This window comes from Streptopelia decaocto (genome assembly GCF_964273445.1).
Source record: "Streptopelia decaocto genome assembly, chromosome: 7".
NCBI lineage: Eukaryota > Metazoa > Chordata > Aves > Columbiformes > Columbidae > Streptopelia > Streptopelia decaocto.
Genome location: NC_138661.1, coordinates 17,976,458 through 17,987,761, shown reverse-complemented (window position 1 = coordinate 17,987,761; position 11,304 = coordinate 17,976,458). Strand labels below are relative to the sequence as shown.

The following is an 11,304-nucleotide window of genomic DNA, read 5'->3' as shown; positions in this document are numbered from 1 at the left end:
GTATTATTTGCAGTAAGTTGCTCCTCGGGCTTGCTGAGATAAGATCTTCACTATGTTTAAACACAGCAGAAGCTGATTTCTGCACAAGGGAACATCTCTGAGGGCTGTGAGGCGAGGTTCCTTCCTCTCTCACACCAAGACAGACTGAGGCATAAACAGATCAAAGGGCTTGTTCAAGGTCATTCAGGAAGACTGTAGCAGATGTAAAATCTGACCTCCTGCTAACTCACACCACTAGACCACAGGAGAGAAAATTGCACCATGGGGCATGTATTAAAGTGTCTGTCATTCAAACTGAAATGCACTACACTTAAAAATAACAGAAAGGTATGAATTACACCACTGAAGCTGGAAACGAAATCTGTTACCAGTTCAGGGTCTGAACTGGGATGTAACTCACCTGAAGTACTGCTCTGCCGTGCTGCTGTAGGGACAGCAGTGACTCTGTGTGCCCAGTATATCAACCTAATGAGAGCTCCCCTCTGCTCACTGCAATGGGCCAACAGTGCTCCAAGGGTGGCCAGAGATGGTAAGTCTGGAAATAGGAGTCTGGTGCAGGGTGCTCCGAGACATGTACTCCATTTCCAACCTGGTGAAAAGCAGCACAACATAAACACAAAATAAAAATAGAAAAACAAAAAACAATACAACAACAACGACAAGAGACAGGGAGAGGCTACAATGACATTTACAAAACTTGGAAATACTCCAGGAGCACCCATGGCTAACGTCAGAATCAGCATCAAAAATAACTCCTCATTCCAGACGCAGGCAAAGGGCTCTTCAGGTATGACGGGCTACCAGATGGCAGAGCCCTTCCTCTGCCAGGGCCTCTGACAGATCGGAGATCTAAAATTATCTACAAGGGTAATGATCCTCTCTGAGTTTCTGAGAAGGGATGCAGCAGGAAAAATAGGAAATTATTGAATATGGACAGTAAAGGCTGCAAAAAGCATAGAACAGTCCTTTGCAGGCTCACCATGCTGCTCTGGGGATGGCAGAGATGCAGCCAGGGGAACAGCCAGGGCTGAACACCTCATGCAAAAGAATAAAGAATATGAAGCGTTAGTATCAAATTTATCAGAGCTACTTCGAATGCTCCCCTTCTCTGTGTTTTCTCTGTTTTTTTGTTTGTTTGTGTGTTATTTCAGTACTCATTTAGTATTCATATGTATTTTTATATACATATATAAGAACACATATATCAAGAAAAATCTCACAGACTGGAATTTTTCAGGAAGCAAAGTAGGACATTTGTTCTAGTGCCTTTTAATTCACAATTATGTACCCTTAGATAGTGAAGCTCTTTTGTTAGATTTAAAGAATTTATAAAAGATTATATTAAGAAAATGAAGTGCAGTTGCTTCCTTAGCAATATGTGCACTATTCTTCAATGAGGAGTATTATTATATTGGGCTACTTGCCTTCACCAAGACCTTGCCACAGGCACATGTCACTTTGGTATCCAGGTCTCATTGGTGGCTGTAGGCAAAGCATTTCCACCTCCCACAGGGCCCAGGCTGCAGATGGGCAACAAGTCCTGAGAAGACCCTCAGACAGCGATTGCCCCCATGGGTGCCAGGGAAAGCAGAGACACTGGTGGAAGTAACGTCATGGGCAGCATCTCTTCCCTAGTTCCCAACTTGGCTGCAATTCTCTGTCACACTGAACTGTGAACATGGTCAAAGGTGTGTTAACCCCATGTTACATACAGGTGATCAGAATACCCAGAAAGCAGAGCCTGGGTCATCAAACAATATATGTCTATCAAAGTGTGCTAAAAAGACAGAACTTGAAGAGTGCGACTGGTAAATCAGGCCTTGCAGGTGAAGCAGAAACAGTCACTTTCGCAAACCGCCCTTTCCAAATATTACAGAGCAAAATAAACTCCAGAAAAATCTTTTCTTGCTTTTCTTTCATCCACCCATTATATTTTGCTTGTCTCAGCATGCAGATGCTGTAAAGCCGGTAACTGAAGGTTTTGGTGGCTTGGGTCAGCCCTGCTTCACCACTTCCAAGGGGGCAGAACAGTGTCTATTGCAGACCAGACTCCATCATACACACAGCAAATGCATGTTGGGACATATTTAAAACTCTAAAAATGAAAATAAATGACAGCTTTTATAGCCTTTTATCTCCATGAATTATACAGCAGCTATTAAAGCTGACAAATATCTATCATTCGGTGCAAGTGGCAATTCTTGCTTTTCACTCGCTCTGGTCAAATCATTTTGAAGTGTGTGATGATTAAGTAACTCCACTGAATTAAATAGCTCCTGGGTTTCATGTGTCACAATGAGAAAGAACAAGCTTCAGAAAGAATGGAGATAAACTGGTGCTATAAATGTCACAGATGCCACAGAAATGCAGCAGGAAGGAGGTCACCTGGGCCATCTCCTTAACCTGAGGCCTAGTAACGAAAGAAAACTAGACTACCCCCCCAAGAGCTTTAGCTTGTTCTCCTAAATTGCTGTTTGGGAAGATTCTGTCTCTCCTCTGGCAATGTCTCCATCCTTTGGCTAGGCTTTTTCTTAAAAAGCTTGTAGTAACATAAAAATCTTATCCTCCATGTTCCTAATTCATTTTATTTTTTCTTTTCCTTCTATGAATGGATATAAAAACCAGTCCCTTGCTACATTTCTTAATATCAGTCATTTAAATGTCCAAAGATTAATCACCCTGTGCCTCTTTGATGTTTCTGCTGTAGACCAAAGTACCCAATTTTTTCAGTCTTCTTCACAGACCATGCTTTCCAGGGCTCTGCTCACTCATTGCCAGCCATCAGCATTCCTAGCTAAGTGCATTCCAGCAGAGTTCCTTTCTGGCAGTGTTGGCTCCATCTATGTCCAATTACCCAACTTATGCTTTGCCTATAAGGGTCAAATTTCCTATAGAAGTTTGATTTAAATCCTTTCAAGCACCCACTTTTGTGAGGACAGGAGGAAAATAAATAACTTCTCTGACTCTTTTGCAGTTACAATCCGCACACACATTCCCCTTCTCTGTAGCTGAGAAACAAGGACTTACTACTGCTCTTCCTTCTGTCCTGATACCATGTCTGGAGCCTTTGCAGGTTCAGCTCCTCCATTGCACTGAGGAGTGGCTGTGCAATGCAAGGCTTCACTTGGTTCAGCTGCCAGTGCCAGAGGGAACACTGCTGCAGATTTCACTGCAGCCCAGGCATTTTGCTTTATTTATCTCTTCTCCTCCTATTTTCTCTTGTTTCTGTTCTTGTCCCAGTCTGCATTGTATTATGTGTTATATTTAACCTTTTCCACAGGCCTCAGTTTTCACTCTGCAGGGCACATGCACAGTCCTCGGGTTTGCACTCCTGGTGCTTTGGGGAGATGCATGGACCAATGTCTTAGAATTTATGCCCAGAACATGCCTCAAGCGGTAAGCTTGGACTCAAGAGTTCCCAGTGGAAAATGCCTAACACACATCTCACAAATTACTCAATCACCCAGGCCACGCTTCTGCCTCCAGAAGAAACAGGTCACTGCCCTCGCCACTGTGCTGGCAGCTGGCAGGTAAGACCCACTCTCCTCTCAGTGTCTGACCACAAGGGTTTTCCCAGCTTCCCTTCAGAGCCTGCAGAGTTTCCACTCCCCCACACTCAGCACAAGACCCTCAGCTCTGTCTTACAAGCCAATAGAAAAGCACTGTGTTTGTATTCCCAAGAAACAAAATAGAAGAGACAAAGTGCTCACTGAGCAGACCATCATGTGTATCATGAGAGGCCTCTGACAAAGCCAGTACCGATGGAAAGCACTGGCCTGGAGAAGTGCTGCTGATACCACGACAATATGTGAGACCTGTGGCTGGGGTCACCCTCAAACTGCACATTGATTATCCTCCTGAGGTCTATTATGTGTGATGTATCGTGTCTATTTGGGAGCTTCCATCCTTCAAATGGTGAATCTCCAAAGATGGACTAAATCCTTAACTACTTTAAAGACTTTCACTTCTGTTAGTAATGTCTGTTGACCAGACTTTTATCCCATTCACTGTCACACTCCACAAAGGAAGAGACACAGACAGGAAATACACGGGACCCCTTTTGCAGACTCCACTGCCAGTGAGCAGCACCTTTTGGCTGACTCAGTGGATTACTGCCTCAGCTCTCTCCCACATTGGCCAGGACAACATTGGCTGGTTATCAGTCAGGGCTAGAAACGCAACCTGGGGCCAGGTAATTTAGCTTGGTGTAGTGATGCTTTCATAATTCAACTTATCCCTTTCCAGGGTTTGTCCTTTTGAAAGTATCTTTCAGCAGGTATAAAATCTTTCCTTGCTCAGACCTTACCAAACTGGCTCTCAGTTGGCACCTTCAGCAGCTACTTCCTGGAAGGTGGAAAAAAGACTGGCAACACCTTTGGGAACTCAGAAAAACTGAGGATCTTCTGCCACAAATTAAAGCTCAGCATGGTGACACAGGCTGAGACCATCTCAGCTGGTCACAGGAATGTGTCCATACCTTGTAACCAGCAGGGAATTCTCTCTCTGTCCAGGCTAGAATATCTCTGTTCTTGCTCTCTGCAGAACCGCAGACTGAATTCATCCTTTCCCCAGCTACTATGTCACTAAAGAGACCTTGGCTTTGATGTGTGGCCTTGCAATTACTGGTTGTGTGAAGGACCTGTGGATGACTGTGGATGTGTTGAGAGTATCCAGTTGGACCCACTAGGAATGCATCTAGGAACTTCCATCCAGATATGGAAAACAAGGTTGCTCACAGGTAAGTGAAGTTCTCCAAGATGGAGAGCCGTGTGGACTTGAACTCCCGTGATGCTGCTCTTCCCCTTATTGGCCTGGACCTGGGAATTTAAGAACTGTGGTCATAAGGTGATCCATGTGCCAGTGCCCCGATGCAACAGGGAAGACGGGGCCTAAATGTCCTTGAACCAAGACCTCAAGGGCAAAACAGCAGACAGCCAGTCAAGTATGAATGCACATAGTTATCCAGATACTGGCATCTCCTATAAAACCTCACTACAAAGACATTGTTCTGAAAATAGACTGGAGTTACTGAGTTAGTTTACTTTTTGCTTTTCTTCTCACTTTCAGTTTTAGATTTCCTTGTAAGCATATTCTCATTTCCCAATAAACATTTTCTGTTAAACAGACATAACTTGTTAGAGTTTAAAACATGAAGGGAACTTGGATCCAATACAGTCTTGTTAGTATGAGTTTTAATTCATTTACCCGATTACATAAGACGAAAACAGGCACGTGTTCACATAGGATAGGGTGGGAGACTTAAGGGAATTCAGGGTCTGCCAAGTGTGATGCTGTTACCATTGATATGGATGGTTAAATAAACAAGGAAAAGGATCTGTGTACACAGGAGGGGTAATAGGACTGGGCTTCAGGGATTCAAGTCTTTTTCAATTAAAGAAGCCAAAATAAGCAAGGAAGGAAATTCTAAAACAATGAAAATTATGTGGAAACTCATATTGTTAAAAATACTTGAGACTAAATAGAAACAATATTGCCTCAACATGCAAAAAGTGATATAGATCTTCTTAAAAGCATCTATCATCTTCTTAGTGTTTTTAAGGGCTAATAATTTCTCACAGAACTTTAACCATCAAAAGTATCTGCTGGGCCTAAAATTTATAACAAGCAAGCTTAGAAATTGTTATAAGATCTTACATTAAAAGCCTACTACAGATAGAAGAATTCTGTATTTATTGTGATAAATAAATGTTTGAAAGACATCTCAATGACTAGTAAGCAGATTTTGAAACTTGAAAACAAGATTGGCTCTAGACTTTATGTGAATGTGCATCTTCTGCACCACAGACAGCCACGGTAATTTATAGTACATGGTGTATTTCCTTCCTCAAGCCTTGGTCATCACTTGTCACGAATGCAGAGCAAAATGGAGCAATACAAATGCGCTAAAGGAGGATGTGGGGAAGAGACACGATGAGAAGACAGTGACTGCAGTGCACGCTGTGGAGGGATGTCAGGGAGGAAAGGCCCCTTGAGCTCATGGCGCTGGTTTATTTGGGCAAAACGCTCAAGCAGGATAGCAAGGATGAGGCAAAGGAGTGTGGGGAACGTTTGAGACAACAGCGGATGAAAAAGTAAGGAAGCGTCAGGAAGCACTGAGAACAGATACTAAGATCAGGACTACACGCTGGCCTCAAGACTTGAGAATGCGACTGCATAACAGTCTGGCAAGGTACAAAGAGATGACAACAGCAAGAAAAAATGGCAAAAAGTTCAGAGCTGGTTGATAAATAACTAAAACTTTTAGTAATGGGAGCAGGAATGGAAAGAGTGGACAAAGCTGGAACTAGATCTGGACAGAAACAGGGTACAAAAAATGAACTCAGGGATAGGAAATAGTTAAAGGTAACACCCTGGGTTGAAGAACAGAAAGGTCTCTATTGCTGGAGAAGTCACGAAAGGAGTGAAGTTGGTGGAGATAAGGGGTGGGCTTGGCCAGACTGCAGTAGCTGCTTGCACTATCTGAGCTGTAGGACAGGACCTAGCAAAAAAGCTCCTTTGTTTGCCTGTTTCATGCAAGGAATTTTCTGCTAGCACAGCACGTGGTTGTTTTTGGAAGAAGCCACTTTAAGGGCATATCAAAACATTACAAATATACTGTTCCCCATCAAACATAGATTACCCACCCCCTTTAAGCCTCAGCTATTCAGGAACAAGATATTACTAAACGGAAACACGAGTAAGAGGAAGTAGCAACAGCAAAAGAGATCTTTGCGTCAATGAAGGTACCAAAGCTTCATTCTCAAGTGTACATACTGGTGCCCTCATTGGGTGGTGATTAAAACCTTCTGTGCCCTAACTGATCAAAACCAGTCTAGATGAACAACCAACCTTACCAAGGATCTGGGAGGTCTAACAGAAATGGAGTACACAAGCTGTACAGTCCTTCTGCTCACACGAGGCTGTTAATACAGCTCTCTAAAGCATTCTAGCCCTTTGTCTCCTCTGCTCATGGACCAAAAAAGCTGTAAGCTCAAAAGACTGAGGAAATTGAAGGTTACCCATCTTAGCTTGATTTTAGTTAAATCCCAACTAAATTGATACTGTCTATTCCACACAGCTTATGCCCGCCTGTTTTCTCCATTTGCCTTTTCTTAGAATATCTTGGGTTGGAAAGGACCAATAAGGATCATCAAAGCCAACTCCCTGCTCCTTGCAGAACTAACTAACAGTAAACCATATGATGGAGAGTGTTGTCCAGATGCTCCTTGAACTCTGACAGGCTTTTGCACTGCTAGGAGTGAGCAATCCTTGTTCAGAGGATTGCAGTTCTAAAAAAAGTTTCCAAGATTTTGCCTTCACAGATATTTCCCTGATTCTCAGTATTTCTTCTGCTTTCACTCACAAATAGCCAAAAGAGTCCTCTAGGAGCAGCCTCAAACTGCTCACGAGTTTTCCATTTCTGTAGAAGGCTGAAATGCTGCAGCTGAACACCCCCAGGTGAGCAGCAGCTGTGAAATACATGCATCTGTGGATTAGGCATTTTACATTTTATGGGCTCACAGTGCACATACATGCAAATTCCAAGATTTGGAAAATTAGAGAAAAAAAAATCCCCTTGCAAATGTGCAGGGAAGCATTTTCCATGGGTTTAACAAGAATGGGATAATTTTGGTCAGGGAAATTTAAAGCAGCAAGGGAATGTACACTTCCGTATCCCATAACCTTCAAAATACCCTACCAAATGGTAAAACAATCAGACTAGAAGCACTACAAACTGCTCTCTTAGGTCCTTCACAGGCATACTTTCCTACTTACTTCTTGCAGAAACCTCCCTCTTCTCTGCAGGGCAAGTCTCTAGAGATGTCTCACTCAGCTGTCCACTGGGGAGTTGTGCTTCTCCAGCTGGAATATCCTTCTCGAACTCTTGTGTTCTTCCTCAGCAGCGTGTTTCCAAACACGAGCTGTGTCTCAGACTTCCAGAGCATGCCAAACACTGGAAAAGTGAGATGTTCTTTGACTTGCAAGTTTCAGTGATTTGCATATGGAGGTGCCCTGTTATTGGTGTGGTAGCCCAGCTCCATCCAGAATCGGAAGGCAGCCAGCACCTGATGTTGAAGAGGAGGGGGAGCCTCTCATGTCTTACCTGATGACGTTTTCTTAAAGCAGAGGCTGTTTAGCTCTCCCATGAACTCATGATCTCAGACCATAAATCAAAAGCATAAAAATGCTATATTATATTAATCTATTCAATTCCATAAGAGCCTGGTGCAATGAGTCTCACCAATAGCTTCCCCTTTCCCTTTCCAAGCACTCTCGCCTTTAGCATCACTTTTGGATCACACCACAGGCTGTCAGTCAAAGAGGGAGCCTCCTGTTTTCCCTTGGTGCAATACATGCTTTTCACAGGCTAATGCCAATGCTTAGATCTAGTGCTCTTCCTCATTCTGGTACGCAACACACACATCATGTACTTTGGCACAGCCTCACCATTAGAGCTACATAAAACTCAGTTATAATCTTTGGTAAAACACTTTCAAGTATTTTAACTAGAGCTGATCAGAACAGCATCTAGGAATGACAGAGAGTTGACATTAGTTTTCATAGCATTCTATGTTTTGTTTTGGACATGTTTTAGGTTCCTAGTTTCTGTGAAATGACCACATTTTCATTGTCCTGTTCATGTTCACAGTAAAATCCAATTTTGCTCCCCCAACACTAACCTCAACTTCACATCATACTTCATCAACTCACACCTTGGGTCTTTAGGACCTTTCAAGGGTCTTTAGCCTTTCAAGGACTTTCCCAATTTAAGGAGCTCTCTGTTGTCTCCTGTTCTCCTCACACTTTTAAAGATATCCTTGTGACTGGAAAAACACCATTTAGTTTTGCAAAACTTGCCATAGTTTCTTGCAGTCACCTTAAACTCCTGCCAGTACTCTCTAAATCGTAACTTTATTTCACCACTTCCCAGCTGATGCCATTCTGTCTTAGTTCTTATGGCAGCCTCTAGTACTATAATAGCTTTAAAGATCGACCTTCACAGCACAGTCTGTTTCTCCAGTCTGGCAACCCTTCATAATGATGACTTCATTTCTTATTTTTAGTAACTGAACTATTTCACTCTGCACTGTTAGATCAGGTTAATTCTGTCTGGTACTGGGGATATGTAAAAACATTCCTAAGTTTTCCACCTTGCCTTCAACATCTCCAGTGCTACCAGGATCTGATATTCCATGACTGATGGGTAGAGAATGAACAGTTAGGATAATTTTTTTTGGTGAAGCTTACCACAAGTGATTTGTTTTTTTCCCCCTCTTTCATCTAAGACGGCAAAAGCGCAATTCAAATGCTCTCAGCACAGCTGGGTTCATGTTTAACTAACAAACAAACAAAAAGTATTAATACTTTTACATCCATTTAACATCCAGGTTGTAGTCATTTCACAAGAATTCAAGATTTCTGGAACATTTCTTCCATGTTCTGTCTTAAAGCCATTTATCTTTGGCTGAACTTCTAATATGCTCCCAAACATCTGGATGGTCAAAATAATTTCCAACCACACGGCATTCCTTGATGTGTCATTATTCTAATCTAAGTGCTAGCCATTTTTACACTGCACTCACACCTGAAACTTCCCTCATCACAGAAAGAAAAAATAGTAAATTCTATTTTAAATTCTTCTTCGGAGATTTTATGTTCTGAACTCAATTAACTGAAATGAGAAAACGTCTGTTCACTGCACAATCAGCTCCCAAGTTTGAGGAACAGCTGAATCATATCTAACAGGAAAAAGTTTCCATGATACAGTGTCTCTGTAAAGGACCTGGGCTTCAGATTTCTTGGTAAGGAGATGCTCTGTCAATGTAGAGCACGCAACTCCCTAGCAGCAATTTCCACAGTAGCGCTCTCTTTTACCTCAAGTAAATATAATCATCACACAGTGCATGCAATTTTAAGCAAGATTTGTTTCCTCAGGTTAAACAGCTCTAATGACTTCAGACTTGGAGCATGCTGCAAGGAGCGGGAGTTGCCAAAGGCACAGCCCCTGGGTTTTCTCAGAAGCCTCTTGGCTACTTACCTGTGTCTTGGGATGGGATCCCCTTCAAAAATCTGTCCTTTAACAGAAAGCATGATCTAAGGAACTAAAGAGGCACATACACCAAGGCACTTCATTATTGAACACTACTTGAAGCGTTATGTCCAGAACCCTTCACAGCATTGTTTAACACACATAATCAGCAACCTTCAGAGAGCACACGCTTCCCTCATGTCAGGAAACACCAGTATCCCACAGCCCTTCAACACGCAGAGCAGGGAAAAGCCTATGTGCTGAAGACCAGGGTTCCTTCAGAGCGGGGTCCCTTGTCCCTGGTGCTCCTCATGCACCGGGGCACGGCCACAGCCGGCAGCTCCCTGGCTCGCTGCAGCACTCCCAGCCGCCAGCCTACACACCATGGGTCTCAGTAGCCTTCAAAGCTGTGCAAATTGAAACAGCTGCTATTTCATCACAGTTCCCCTTTTCTTTGTGGAAGGAATCGAGAAGCCTGAAATGGTCTGGCAGCTGTCTCCTCCACCTTTGCCCTCACAAAACCCTCTCCTGGCGGCTCTACCTGCCCAGCTCCACTGGCACAAAGGCGAGAGGACTTGCCAATTACTTTCTCTAAACGCAATTGACTTCTCTCCCATGTTACGTCTGACGCACAGAAACACCTGTTTATCCCACTAACAACTGCTCTGGGCACCCCAGAAAGGTGAAGAGCAGCAGCACCTCATCTGCGGGCAGGCCTTGTTCTTACCTGATGGCGTGCAACGACCCGGGAGCCTCCACGTCTATCAAAGAATAGTTGAAAACGATTAATTTAGCAGGCTGCAAAACGACTGAACCTGTCATGGCAGGACAGGTACCTATACCAAAATTCTTCTTAATGTTCTCAGGAGGGCCCAAGCACCATGGCATTGTGCGCTTCAACAGCTGTTGTAACATCTGTATTTAAAATTATCCCATAGCTGAAAGGCACTATACAAGTATTAAGTACATTTTTATTCTAACTCACAACAACTAAGTGATAAGTACTAAATAACTCAGAAAATTACACTAAGGTGTAAGTTACTGGGAAGGTAGTTCTAGCAAAAGCAGATCTACAGTAACAAACAGCTCACAGATGAGTTCCTCAGCAGTTCAGTCCGCGGGGCAACCAAGCACATCCCTCCAAAAAGGAGCTGAAACAAGGGAGAAACAACCAACTTCAGTGATCTGGCCAAGGATCAATGTTGAGAGGGAACTTCTGGAAGAGGAATTTCAGTTTACCAAAATGACTCAGTATATTCTAAAATTACTGCTTA

General features: G+C 43.1%; 1 protein-coding gene across 1 annotated transcript in view; it reads left to right on the top strand.

The window, feature by feature from the left end:
* The window catches only part of DGLUCY (D-glutamate cyclase), an 80,365-nt gene extending 73,919 nt beyond the window's left edge, over positions 1–6,446 (top strand). Inside the window, exon 15 of the transcript XR_014184543.1 lies at positions 6,437–6,446. The gene's annotated coding sequence lies outside the window, so the exon portion shown is untranslated. The remainder of the gene's footprint in view (positions 1–6,436) is intronic.
* The last annotated feature ends 4,858 nt before the right edge of the window (positions 6,447–11,304 follow it).